General features: G+C 49.2%; 1 long non-coding RNA gene across 1 annotated transcript; it reads right to left on the reverse strand.

Annotated features, from left to right (window-relative positions):
- Positions 1-688: 688 nt before the first annotated feature.
- On the reverse strand, positions 689-13,230 carry LOC115637390. Its single transcript, XR_003997258.1, has 3 exons — positions 13,130-13,230; positions 4,692-4,696; positions 689-703 (listed from the first exon to the last, which is right to left on the reverse strand). It is a non-coding gene; the product is annotated as an uncharacterized LOC115637390 (long non-coding RNA).
- Between the last annotated feature and the right edge of the window lie 891 nt (positions 13,231-14,121).

Below are 14,121 nucleotides of genomic sequence, written 5' to 3' on the forward strand. Positions count from 1 at the left end.
GGGCCAGGCTGCTCTGCTTCCCGCTGGTGCTGGTGCGGGGGGAGGGACCTCTTCCCCAAGCCCCCTCCCCTGAGTGACATGGCTGGGGCCAGGGTGAGGGAAGTGGACTGGGCTGCTCCCAGCCCCCCACTAATCCCCCAGGCCACTCTGGGTCTGTGGGGCCCCCAAAAGTGCCCCCCACAGCTCCTGCTTCCCAGGCCCTTGGGGGCGAGGCCAGTGGCCCCCCACAGCTCCCCCACAGGGGGGTTTCCTAGGGCACCCAAATGGCTAGGGACAGCCCTGTCAGGCAGTGTAGGAGTGAGCCAAAATCCCTTCCCCACATACACTTGAAGGAGTTGGCAGTGCTAATTGTCACACACATAGGGGAGGGGGAGTTCAAAACCCAAACCACAATATCATGTTTTTTAAAAAATCACTGAAGTTTTGGGCCGAGCTCATGTTTTTTGTTGTTGTGGAGGGTTTTGTTTGTTTTTTGGCCTGATTCATGATTTCTGAGCCCGGGAGTTGGCAGTACTCTCTGTTCCACCTGGTAAGGATCTGGTGCCTGCAGGGTAGAGAGGGGTGAATCACAGAAGTTTTGATTCACCAGCAATTCCAAAGAATCAGGGTGAAAAATGTGTCTTGACCCAAACCAAAACTTCTGAAAATTTTTGCAAATGGAAAAACATGTTTCAGGTGAGGTTCAATGTTTTGTTTCCTGGCACTTTTTTTAAAAATAAAAGCAAAAGAAATGAAGGGCTAGATCCACCAGATGGCCACTGGCGGAGGTGCTGCTACCGTTCAACTTACAGCTTAGTAGTTAAGACCTTCAGCTGGGACAAGGGACACTGGTATTCAAGTTCCCCCCGCCAGAAGTGGAGAAGAAATTTGAACGTGGGTGTCTCAGGCAGCTGGGAAGTACCCTCACCACTGGGCTAAAGGAGAGACCAGAGTGGGCCTCTCTCCTGTTCCACTGTGTTTAAATAATTCAACATGCATTGCGAGAGAGGATGAATGGTTCTAGACCCCCATAGGTAGGGCACGCTGCTAGAAGGCAAGACACTCAAGTTTCTGCACCAATAACTATTTAATTAAAGGTGGTCGGCCCTTACCCCGGCCATTTTGTGAATGGTGCCTAACTAGTTGGCAAATTTACAAATAGTTCTGGGTCAACGGGAACTGCATTTTTCGGTGAATAAATGATTTGTCCAGAACCTGTTGCCCAGGTCTGCAGTGGTGCCCCGCAAACCCGGCAGTCCCACTCTCAGAGCTGTAGAGGGCCAGTCTGACCTTAGAAGAGTAAATCTGTGCCCCAGAAACCCATGAAGCCGATGCAGCCCCTTCAAGCAACAAGCCTCTTCCTGCTGCACCCCCACAGATGCCACTGAGAGGGAGGTCAGCCAGAATATTCTCCCACCCCCCACAAACCCAGACTGGTTTTCTCTGGGAAGAGCATGGCCCTCTGGAGCAATTGATAACAGTAGGCGGCTAGTAGCTTCCATGTACAGCAGCATCTGAGAAGGATGACTCCAGACTTTGGAGGAGGAATGCTGGGAATCAGGACTCCTGGGTTCCGCTCCAGGTTCTGGAAGCGAGTGTTCTCTCATTATTACTGACAGCACAGCTGAGCCTGGAGATTTGGCACAGCCTTCTCCAGCCTGTCCCTTTCTGCCCTGTCCCCAACGTGTCCCCTCCTTCTGCACCAGGCCCCTTCAGCTCCATCCCCTTCAGTTTCCATTACCTCAAGGAAGCCTCTGTTCCTCTGGGTTCCTGTTCTGTCCCTGCAGCCTGCACTTCCAACGTGGCCAAACCACTCTGCACTGCAGTCAAGCAGCTTCCTGCTCCTCCTCACTGCTTGGCCCCAGCAGGGAGAGCGTGGGAGAGACAGGCGCCCTGCTCTCAGTTCCGGTGCCTGGCACCACAGCACTGCCACTGTAGCGCTTCCATGCAGACACATACTCCAGCGACAGGAGGGGTTCTCCCAGCACCTCTCCAAGAGTCAGTAGCTACGTTGATGGAAAAACGCTGTCTATACCGGGGGTTAGGTCAACATACCTACCTCGCACAGGGTGTGGATTTTTCACACCCCTGAGACATCACTATGTCAATATAACTTTGCAGTGTAGACCAGCCCACGGGATATTGTAAAGGAAAGTGTTCAGGCAGCCTTAATGCATAGGTGTCAGTTCCAGCTCTGCCCGTACACAGCAATACATTCTGAATGGTTCCATCGCTCTGTCACTCCATATTTACACTGCTGTTACGACAAGCAGAATTTGGCCAAGTGATTTTTATATCCAGTGAAATAAAGAGCTGCACGTTAGTTAGAGCTGGTTGAAATCTTAGACCAGCTCTACATTACAAACTTACATTGGAATAAGTACATCACTCAGGGGTGTGAAAAATCCATGCCCTTGCCTGGCATAATTATACCGACCTAACCCCCAGTGTAGACGCTGCTACATCATGACATAGCTACCACCTCTCATGGATGGGAGAAGCTCTCCTGCGGGCGCAGCTGCATTGTTACTAAAGCACTACAGTGGCACAGCTGCACCAGTGCAGCTCTGTACAAGTAGACAAGCCCTGATCTGGGGGCAGGGGTCAGAACTAAAATGTCCATGTCCATTTCCAACTATTTGAGGGGGAGGGGAAGGGAATGTGGAAACACCTATAACTCCCAAACCAAAATATTTCTGGTTTGCAGCAGCTGAAACCCAATTTTATTTCTCCATTGTTAGCCATAGGAAATAAAACATTTGGAGAGTTGTCAGGTTTTGGAGAGAAACTTTTGAAGCAAGATGTCAATGAAAAATTGAAACTTTTTTATTTTAATTTGAAACTTGTTGCCGGGACAAACATTTCCCACCCAGAGCTGTCAGGAATTAATATTTAATAGGTGAACTAGTAGGTTTATTCTTCGTTAGAAATAAAACGCTGTCATTTGTAATAATAATAATAGTGACAAACATTTTTAATGGCTGAAAAAAACCCTCTTAAAAACCTGAGTTCATCGTGTTTATTTTACAAGTCTATTTCAGGCCCTAGCTTTCTTCCCGTATGAAACACTTCTAATTAAATTAAACTCAGCAGATTTATACAGTTGGACTACAGGAGTAATTCCGCCATCCTTGAGCCACTCTGTAGAGTCAGCACAGTTTGATCAAAGGCGTTATGAATATTAATTCACTCTTGTGCCATGTGCAGTAAGTGTCTCATACAAACTCTTCTGCTGCCTGTGGAATCTCTCACCCCATTTCCTGGAGGAAAGGACTGTGCAAAGGTAATCAAATATATAAAGCCGGTGCTATATATTAAATGGAGCTTTAAATGGAAATGAAACCCTGGCGAAGATTTGGAAATGATAATCAAAGGATTAAATGGAGGAAGACTCCATCCTCCAAGGGATGCAGTCATTCTATCAGCAGAATATACAGTGACTGTTGATTAACATGAATTGGGTCGACCTTCTCGCGGGTCTGTGAAGGCTTTGGGCTAAGCTGAGGAGCGCTGGCTTCAATCAGAAAACCCATTCTCATAAGTCCTAGAAGGAAGCAAACTAAGACCAGAATAGAAATGCTCTAATTTTGCATATGGTGTGGTGCAATGCAGTGCATTCCCTAAAAGCCAACGGGGAGCAGCTGCTAGGAAAGCAGCTGCCTGCCACTGGAGTTCAGCAGGAGGGTGTGCAAGCGATGGGGACTATTCATTTAGTGTTATGAATAGATTGGTATTTGCCGTGACATTCAGAAGGCCTTTTTTTCCAGGTAGCAAGTGAGTAGGGGAGAAGGGATTGTATATTTGCTACTGTGTTGAGAGGGCAGGAGATTGTCATGGAGACTGGGCTGGGATGAGCAGGAAGAGACATTCTTGACTAGATGTTCTGCAGGGAACTGACATTCACCGAACCCTTTGCCACCTTCCTCAGCAAACTGGGAGCAAAGGTATCTGGAAGATGAGTATATTGCAAGGAGCGAAAAGGACAGTGGGCCAAATCCAGCCCTCTGGTGTAAGGAGCTGTAACTTTGTGGAGCTCAGTGGAGCTGGGCTGTCTCACATCAGGCCTGAATTCATAATGCTCTCTCCAGGGACCGGCTAATTCAGGAGATTATGGGTTGCACCTGTGAAACTGGGCAGAATGGGGCAGAACGAAGCACAGCCTCTGGTTCTTGTACAACCTGCTTGAAGGCAGGATGTGGCAATATCAGCCGCTCTGGTGCTTGGCAATCCCGATGCATTCCCTCTCCTTGGAGATGAGGACAGGGAGGGCAAGGACCAGGCAAAGTCTGCTGAACGTGGGGGACTTGGGGATTCTCAGAGAAACCTAGGCCATGCCCCACTGACCTCAAAATGAACATGTGGAGCAGCTCCCTCTATGCACAGCTCTTTCTTGACCCCTTCCCACCCACAAATAATTTATGTGCTGCTGTCACTGGCTTACCTAGCACACCTATGTGCACATGCTCCCCCTGCTGGGGTGCGGGAGGCAGTGCCAGCCAGGACTGCAGCTTTCAGCATTGTGACCATTTGCAACGTGCACCCTCCCACGGAAACGTATTGCATGTGGTGGGCTGCTCCTAGCGCCTACCCACCCACCAGGCCACACCCCTGAATTTGCACAAAGCTCCCCTGGCCCGTTATTGGCACGGAAGACACAATGCTGCACTGTACGTGTTTTAGAACAGGGAGTGTGACTTCGTGTGTCTTTCTACGTTGCCTGACCCAGTGGGACCCTGGCTGGAGTCTCTTCAGGTGACTGTAATATAAATATTAAGTCCTTACCAAAAACAAATGTTAAAAGAATGAAACTGAGATTGCAAAGGCAAGCGCTTGGAAAATAGGCAGTGCTACAGTGACGGTTGCCCACACACCCTTAACTCTGCCACCCAGTGCCTGTGCAGTCTTAATTTCACGGGAACCTATTATATTCCTTCACCTGGAAAAACCATCAAGGGTGAATCCAGGGTGCAGACAAGCCGCACAGGGATGATCCCAGTGAGCCTGAGAACATTCCAGCCGGGGACAAGGCTAATGTGTTCTCATGTGAACTAAGGATCCTATCTTTTCCTCCTCCAAGGAGCGAAAGCAGCTTGGCAGGGGTGGGAAACATGGTTGGTCTCGCTCCCTTTCTTATGGATGTAACTTGGTTGTTATCAGTCAATTGGATGGTCTAAGGGTGTCTCAGGTGCAGAGGGCAGAGGAAAATCTTGGCCTTAAAAGATACCATGGGCTAAAGCTAAACCATCAACCCCAGTGGTGTGGTCCTAGTACTCGTGCCCCTTCCCTGTCACACACATGCAGCACAGCTCTGTTGAGACGCCGGTTGGGTTTCACAAGGTGTTTTCCTCGCCTCAGTAGTAACTGACCTTCCCCTCCCCTTCACCCCTTATCCCCGTGTTCCAGACGCTGTTACAGCTCATGGACATGCAGCTGCAATCTTCATGGAATTTGTGGCTGAGGATCCCTTGGGTTAGAGACTGAGATGGACATGGGGAGCAGAGCTACCATTCAAGCTGCTTGGTCTGGTCAGCATGCACAGGGTTAGGGACCGTTCAGTGTCCCTATGTGTCACTATCAGTGCATGCCTGTAAGAGCAATCCATCACTTTAGGGGCATGAAATTATAGTGCAGTCCTGGCCGTAAGAGTGACTGGAATCTAGGTGTGTCCCCTAGCCCTAGACTATAGAATCATTCTCACTTTCTGGCCCAAGGCCTAGTGAATGTTTTTTACAAAGTGAAACAGCCTCAAGAGGGGCAATTTCCATCCCATAATACCTTATAGCTAGGGCACTCGTCTGCAACTAGGAGACTGGGGTTCAAGTCCCTGGTTCAGGAGGAGGATTTGAACTCAGCTCTACCCAATTCGGCGTGCTAACCACTAATCTATTAGCAGAGCACCACCACTTCCTTCCCTTCACAGGCTGTTGTGAATCTGGTCTCCATTGCCTTTGCTTTTATTAAAAAGGGGGGAAATGCTCCCAAATGAAACGTTTTGGATCAAATGGAAATTTTTTTTTGACCTGAACCAATTTTTTTTTTTTTTGGAACTGCCAGTGAACTGAAACCCGCTCTCATTTCCCATTCCATCCAACTGTTGTGATAAAAATAATTGTTTACAGCTGTTTATTTCTTGTAGCCTTGCAGACTCAATGCAGACATAGGAGGGCTCACTTATCAGTAGAATTGTTAATAGAGCTAGTCAGGGACTTTGGTATAAAACTTTTTTTATCAGTGTCACCCTTCTGCCAGTCCAAGTTGGCAGCAACAAGGGCTGGGTTCAGTATCAAGGGGTTCCTTTTCAACAATAAAACACAAGTCCCCACCCAGTGACCTGGGACAACTACACAGCACCCCTTTGGCATCTCTGAGAGGCATACTTCCCCTTTCTCTGGCACATGGTCTGAGTGTCGCAACTAAACTTTTAATAACAGGAGGGAAGTAACTCGGCATTCATTTGGGAAAACATGGCAAACAGGGTCCATAAACATGAACCATGAGCAAAAGACCCACCCCAAGTTAGTTGGGCACTGTCCTTTTCCCTCATATTCTTAAGTCCAGCAACCAAAAGTTCCTTTAACGTGCCAATCCCTCCTCTGCACCCCACTGACAGTTGTTGTCCTTGGTCAGTGCAGACCCAGAGTTCAGAGGTGCATCTACAGAGTTCACCTCCCACCTTCGGTGGAGTGGTGGGTAAGAAGGCACCTTACTCACTCTACTACCTGGGCACTTGCTCACCGCTCCTCTCCACCAGCCAACATGCTGGCTGCTCACTGCACCTCTCTGCAGGGCTTCACTTCAGTCCTCTCCACCAGCTCCCTTGCCAGCCAATTGCCAGTGAGGGAGCCTCACTGCTAGTACACACTGGGCAGTCTTTTGCATCAGAGACATTGTCCCAAGCAGGTCTAACACTTAGACCTTAGTACTAGTGATTTCAGCACTGCAGTGTGCAACAAGACTCTCAATTGAGTCTAAATCAGCTTTTTTTATTACACAGCATCTAAAATCTTTAGACAGTATCCACACCCCTAAACACAAGCACCTGTCCCCACCATTTCTCAACTCACTGGCCTTTGAAACCCATGTCTCCTGCCTATAGCGAGTGCCATTTAGTTGAGGGTGAGTGCCTCAGTCAGGAAATGTCAAGTACAGTTCTGCTGCCCTTGATTCATACAAGGATAACAACTCTTTATTACTCCTGCCCCAATAACAAGGGAACTGGGGATACAACTGGGGATCCAATATCCATCAAAAGTGATCATTTGGGCAAGTGTTCCGATCATGCTGAGCACCTAGGCAGGGTAGGTGTGCTCATGCAAACGAGATCAGATCCTGAAGTCCTCCTCCCTAGCTCATCCCTTGATGTCAGGGGAGAGCTCATTCAGACTCTGCCTACATCAGAAAAGGACAATTTGTTCACAGTTTCATAGATTCCAAGGCCAGAAGGCATCACTGTGATCCACTAGTCTTATCCTGCATTGATCTAAAAATCTTCGGGGGAGGAGCATCCAGGCTCTGATTGGAGTGAATGATGTTGGATTTATGGAATAAAAAACTCAAAACAACTGAATCCAAAGCACAGCTGAGCTCTGAGAAAACTCACTGCTGTGTCACTGCACAGACATCAACAGAACAGAAAACCAGCATTCCAGAGATTGTTGTAAAGTAACAGAGGCATCTTGCCATTGTGGCACCTACCGAAATATGGATACTGAGACTGTCAGCATCTGTAAGAGCTATTTTGCAATCTGAAGAGTGGACAACCAGCTGCTCAGAGGATGAGGAGCAGAGGAACCTGCTCAATGATCAGACCCAAGGTCCAAAGGAAAAGCAATGTGCTCATGCTCTGTGTTGTTCTTCCTGGTGGATGGAGAAGACCTGGAAAGTGGGATTTTTTTATGAAGTGTTTTCCTTCCCCTCTCACCACCCATCCCATTTTTGTCCACTTGCTTTCCCTGGATGACTCTGTGGATGACTGGAGCAGGTGAGATGCTAGCTCCTTATGCTATTCCCATGTCTGCATACAATAGATTTCCATAGATTCTAGCACCTGCACAGTGCTGACAGTACCACTCCCAACTACACCACAATCACATACTATGTTGCTTATGATATCCAGTTCCTCCATGCTACTATGTCATTCCTGCCTCCCACATTTGCTCACATCATGCCAGCCACCCGGTTCCCACACATTGTGCCAGCCACCCAGTTCCACTATATTAGCTGATTCCTACACCATGTGATTTCAATGTACCACAACATCCATGCACCCATATGGTCCCTTCTTCTCAGTCCCAATCTAGCTCTTTGCCCCTTCCCTCACCTCTCCTGCCTTCTCTCTGTGGCCCCACCCCAACCCTCTTTGTAACCTGACTCATGGCCCTGTGGGACAGCTGTTAGCCTGAGAGTTATGTGCTAAAAATAGAGACTCCCAAATCCTTGTTATTTGCACATTGGAAAATCTCAGCTTTTTCTATATATCTGTTCTTTGGCATCCCCCTCACATCAGCCCTGTCTAGAGACCGTGGTGAGTGTGGTATCAAAGCCTAGATGGATAGCTAGATTAGATAGCAAGGAACACATTCAGTATAGAAGCTTCTCAGGGCTAGAGATTTGATTGTCACCCACCAGAGGCATTTTCCTAGAGTGCAGAAAGTTAAGGGTGTGAGGTTCCCATTGTACTTGGAGCTCGGAGTTGTGTCAGTGTGTTGCTCTTAGGGGAGGTTGGGGGGGGGGCTGTTGCTAAGGATATCTGCCCTTTGGTTGCCGTGGCAACCAGCCAAAGTTTCTCAGCTGGTCACTGGTTTGGCATTTTCTTCTAAGACAAGTCTGAGCTGTGTGCTGTTCCCGTCATCCAGGTGATCCTCACCCCAGGAGAATGCAGTGTGGGTGGCAAAGGAGAGAATGTGAAAATAATGGAAAGTGGGGATGGGAACTAGCTGCTGGACCCCAGGGCCTTTTCAGATTTGTATGTTAACGGGGAAATCTTTCCCCCCAGGACGGGCAATGCTGATGGCGATGGTGGGTATGCTTGATTGTAGCTAGAGGTTCACTTTCCAGTTCAAGCAGAGGTACTCATGTCAGCTGTGACTGAGCTAGTGAGATGAAGACAGATGTGTGGCTGCGGCAGCCCTGAGTAGGATCTCATCTGACATGGTAGGGCGGCTAGCCCCTTCCAGCCCTCTCGCTGCCGCTGCTATGTTTAGGGTGCTGGCTGGGAGAGCAGTACCACAGGTACGTGTCCTCCTGCTGGAATTACACCCAGCGTCACCACTTTTCTCCGGGGAACGGCGAGGCAGGAATCGGCCTTGGAGACTATGAGATGGAGACACAGAACGGAAGATGAAAGGGATGGAAAAGACCAACCAAGGCCCAGCTATGCCATCTGCAGTGACTGGTGCAGGACAGTTCCCTCCAGACTTTGTCCAAGCTAAGGCCCTGTCCAGGCTAGAGAGTTTTGTCAGGTCATAACCTGTGTCAGCTGATGGTCAGTTTACCCGACTGTAAATGCTAATATAGATTCGCCTCAAACATCTCTTCCAGGTCAGGTTTCCCCTAAGGCCTGGGGGATTAGCTCTTGCTGACAGCCCTAGATATGACTGGCTGGGAGCAGTGGGTTCTTGAGCCATCGGGTCTGGAGCTCACTTCCTTTGATGCCAATATAGCCAGGGAATCTCAGGACACACAGAGAGGAAGGACCAAGTTTGACTCCTACTATGGAAGGGAGAATTTGGGGCTAGACCAAGGGACTTGGATGCCCAAATGCTACTTTAGGTGCCTAAGGCCAACGTTTAGGCACCACTGAGATCCTCAAAACCCTCACTCAGCTGCCGACTAACCCTGGAGGTGCCTAACTTCCCAGGCACCAAAGTTTCTCCTGGTAAAGCCCCCTGGGTGCCTAAGTTTCCACCACTGATGCTGCTAGCTGCTGGGCACCTAAGTCAGGGCAGGATTCCCAGACTGAGTGCTGCTCTGCCTGTCTCCCCAATGGTGCCCAGTCTGGTTGGCTCACCTACCCCACATGAAAGGCAGCAAGGTGGAGAGGGTGGCGGTGGTGGTCCCCTTAGGCCTAGTAGCTTGGCCACTTGCCTAGGAAGGGGGAGACCTAGGATTGAATCCCTGCCCTGCCTGCTTTAGAGCTGTAACTTGAACTACTCTCCAGGGGAGGGCCCAAACTGTTGTGTATTCTGTCACCTCCCCCCATATCCCTGCCCCAGGCGAAGAGTGTGGCAGCCTCACAAGCAGCTCCCTCTGCCATGGGTGTAATGGGGGGGTCTCCCATGACTTCCAGCCTGGGCAGAACAATGCCCCCTCCTTCTGGCTGGGGGAAGGGGAAGGCAGTCTGGGGTTCTTGGGGCAGCAGCAGCAATGGGCAGAATCTCCTCCTCCCCTGATTTCTCCATCCCCACTTGCTCTTGGGGTGAGGACCCAGGATGGGGGACTTGGAAGGCGAAGCTGGGGAGAGGGGACCTGTGTTGATGGGGGACAGAGAGACCCTGCCGAAGGAGGGCTGGGGTCCTTGGGAAGTGGGGGGCAGGGCAAAGGGAAAGGATGCAGCAGAGAGGGGAAGGTGAGGGCCTGAGAGACCCAGTGTGGGTTTCCAGTAGAAGGAAGAGGATGCTGGGGGCGTGGGGAGGCTTGGAGGAGCACCTGGGGGGTTCTTGTGGGAGGAGGCAGTGGTGATTGGGGGAGGGGCGTGCTGAGGTGCTGTCAGCGAGCAGTGAAAGAGAGACCAGGCTTGGGGGGACAAGAGGACTCAGGTCAAGGGGCAGAGAGGAAGAAGAGTTGGGGGATGAGGGGTTTCAGGGAACGAGTGTTGGGGAGAGACAGCAGGGCTGGGGGAGGGGAGACAAGAGGTGGGGGAGCTGGGATGATAGTGCCGTGAGACCAAGCAATGGGATGTCCCCCCAAGCACTCAGCGGGGAGCAGGCCGCCAGGCGGCAGAGGGGCAGGCTGCACCCATCTAAGGGCTGTAATACCTGACAGACGAGCACGGCGGAACTGTGGCTGTTACCTAGGAGGGACCCCAGCTAGCCCTGTGTCTGAGTGTCCATTTGTGGTCACCTAGGGTGAGGAGCATTTGTGGTGTGAGCTGCACACAGCCGGTGCTACACATAGCAGCATTCGGTGCCATCCAGCCTGGGGACTCTGTAAGAGGCCTCCATGTGTGCACAGCCCCCAGCTGCATCCTTGATGAGAGGGAGGTAACTGCCTGTACAAGAGGAGTGATTGCATATTGTGTCCCCCTGACCGTAAATACACCGCCACGCCGGACAGCACTATTTCAGAAAGCGGAGGGGCCTCCTGCCCTGTGAGCTTGATGTACGATATGGAAATTCAAGAGAAGGCGGACGAAAGGCATCTGTGTGTCTCAAACAATAGCCACAATTAATTGCCGCTCTGAGAACAAGCAGGAGCAGAGGTCCCTTCCTTCGCCTCTACCTGCTTCATCAGGGTGCTTTATTACGTGACTGGCCCAACTACACTGGCCTCAGATCATTACTGCACATCAGCGCTGTAATAGACTGCGAGTCAAATGACATTATTTCATTGTAACATGAACAAACAGGCCTAATGTAAAGGCAAGGCTGCATTTCAATCAGCTGTTCTCAATAATGAATTTTTCAATAAGTAATTAACCGTTAACCTCATTTGCATTCCTCCTACACTCTGGATCATCAAGAGTCCTTCTAATTGTGTTCTTATTATCTCCCCAACAGGAATATTTTCATAAGGCAAACAGGCGGCTGTGCCCAGAATGAACCTTCCGTAGAGCAAACAGTTCTGGGAACGAGGCGGGAGAGAGCTTTTCATTCTGTGCCGATACCTCAGGGTCTTAGTGCAGATGGAAAGAAAGATCCAGCCACCATGGTTGCGAACAAATCCTCTCTCCAAATTTTGGGATTAGGAGGCCAGAAATCTAATTTAAATCCACATTATAGCTTGGCTGTCTAATTCTCCCAGTGCCGGCAGAAATCTTGAAACTCCAGGAACAGGCTAGGACCAGAAGTCAAGGACATTTATTATGGAAGCAAAGCAAAGATATGAGCCATAAAATACAGCAGGGTCTAAGGTTGCACTCAGCCATGCCTAGGAAGCCAGAGTCATGGAGAGCCAGGGAATGGAATTCTTCCTTCCCTGCAGCTCCAGGGTCTGTGCCAGGCTAAGCCGGGAGCTGCTTCCTGCCAGCCAGACCCTCCCCATGTCTGAACTGATGTAGCCGCTTTGATGGGCACCAGCTGAGAATCTGTCCATGCACCCGTCACGCTGGCTCATGATGGTGAGTGCCAACCTCTAGGCAGGCTGTCGAAAGGCAGGGGCAGAAACCCCAGTATGCTCTATAATTATACTTCCCCAGCCCCGTAACAAGTGTGAACTAACGTGCCATAACCATCTTACCATGTCTCACAGACCATTCCCTTGGGCACTCCAGTCTATCTTACCACACAGGCAAACTGGACTATGTCATACATGGTCACTTTACACCAAAAATTACATCAATATTCAGGTTACTCCCAGTCCCAAAGGACCAGTCACTTACCCCAGGTCAATTGTACTCAGATCTCAAACCGAGGACAATGCCTGTAGTCAATTCTATAACAAACGAACTAAAGATTTATTAACTGAAACAAGAAATGAGAGTTATTGACACGATTAAACCAAGTAAGCACACACACACGAAGTATAATCTTAAATTCAAAAGGTAATAGAAGCTTCTATAATAACTCATAGACTTTAAGCCCAGAGGTATCATGATGATCATCTAGTTTGACCTCCTGCACATCACAGGCCACAAAACCTCACCCATCCACTCCTGTAACTGACCCCGAACCTCTGGCTGAGTTACTGAAGTCCTCAAATCATGGTTTAAAACTTCAAGTTACAGAGAATCCACCATTTACACTAGTTTAAACCAGCAAGTGACCCGTGCCCCACACTGCAGAGGAAGGTGAAAAAACCCCAGGGTCTCTGCCAATCTGACCCAAGGGAAAATTCCTTCTCAACCCCAAATATGATGATCAGTTAGACCCTGAGCATGTGGGCAAGACCCACCAGGCAGATACCTGGGAAAGAATTCCTTGTAGTAACTCAGAGCCCTCCCCATCTAGTGTCCCATTTCTGGCCATTGGGGATTTTTGCTACTAGCAATCACAGATTGGCCACATGCCATTGTTGGCAGTCCCAGCATACCATCCCCTCCATAAACTTATCAAGCTCAGTCTTGAAGCCAGTTAGTTTTTTTGCCCCCCACTGCTCTCCTTGGGAGGCTGCTCCAGAACTCCGCTCGTCTGATGGTTAGAAACCTTCATCTAATTTCAAGCCTAACCTTGTTGATGCTCAGTTTATATCCATTTGTTCTTGTGTCCACATTGGCGCTTAAAGTAAATAACTCCTCACCCTCCCTGGCATTTTATCCCTCTGATGTATTTATAGAGAGCAATCATATCTCCCCTCAGCCTTCTTTTGGTTAGGCTAAATAAGCCAAGCTCTTTGAGTCTCTTCAAGGTAGGTTTTCCATTCCTTGGATCATCCTAGTAGCCCTTTTCTGTACCTGTTCCAGTTTGAATTCATCCTTCTTAAACATGGGAGACCAGAACTGCACACAGTATTCCAGATGAGGTCTCACCAGTGCCTTGTATAATGGTACTAACACTTCCCTGTCTCTACTGGAAATACCTCGCCTGATGCACACCAGGACAGCATTAGCCTTTTTCATGGCTGCATCACACTGATGGTTCAAAGACCTGGGCCTTTCTCCTCTTCTGTTGCTTCCAACTGATATTTCCCCATCTTATAGCAAAAAGTCTTGTTGTTAGTCCCTAAATGCATGACCTTGCACTTTGCACTATTAAAGTTCATCTCATTTCTATTATTCCACTTTTCAAGGTCCCCCAGATCTTCTGGTATGATATTCCGGTCCTCCTCCGTATAGGCAATACCGCCCAACTTTGTGTCATCTGCAAATTTTATTAGCACACTCCTGCTTTTTGTGCCAAGACCAGTAATAAAAGTGTGAAATAAGATTGGTCCCAAGACTGATCTCTGAGGATCTCCACTAGTAACCTCCCTCTATTCTAACAGTTCACCTTTCAGCATGAACCATTGTAGTCTCCCCTTAAGCACTTCCTTATCCATCTTTCAGTT

Source organism: Gopherus evgoodei, chromosome 19, assembly GCF_007399415.2.
Source record: "Gopherus evgoodei ecotype Sinaloan lineage chromosome 19, rGopEvg1_v1.p, whole genome shotgun sequence".
Lineage (NCBI taxonomy): Eukaryota > Metazoa > Chordata > Testudines > Testudinidae > Gopherus > Gopherus evgoodei.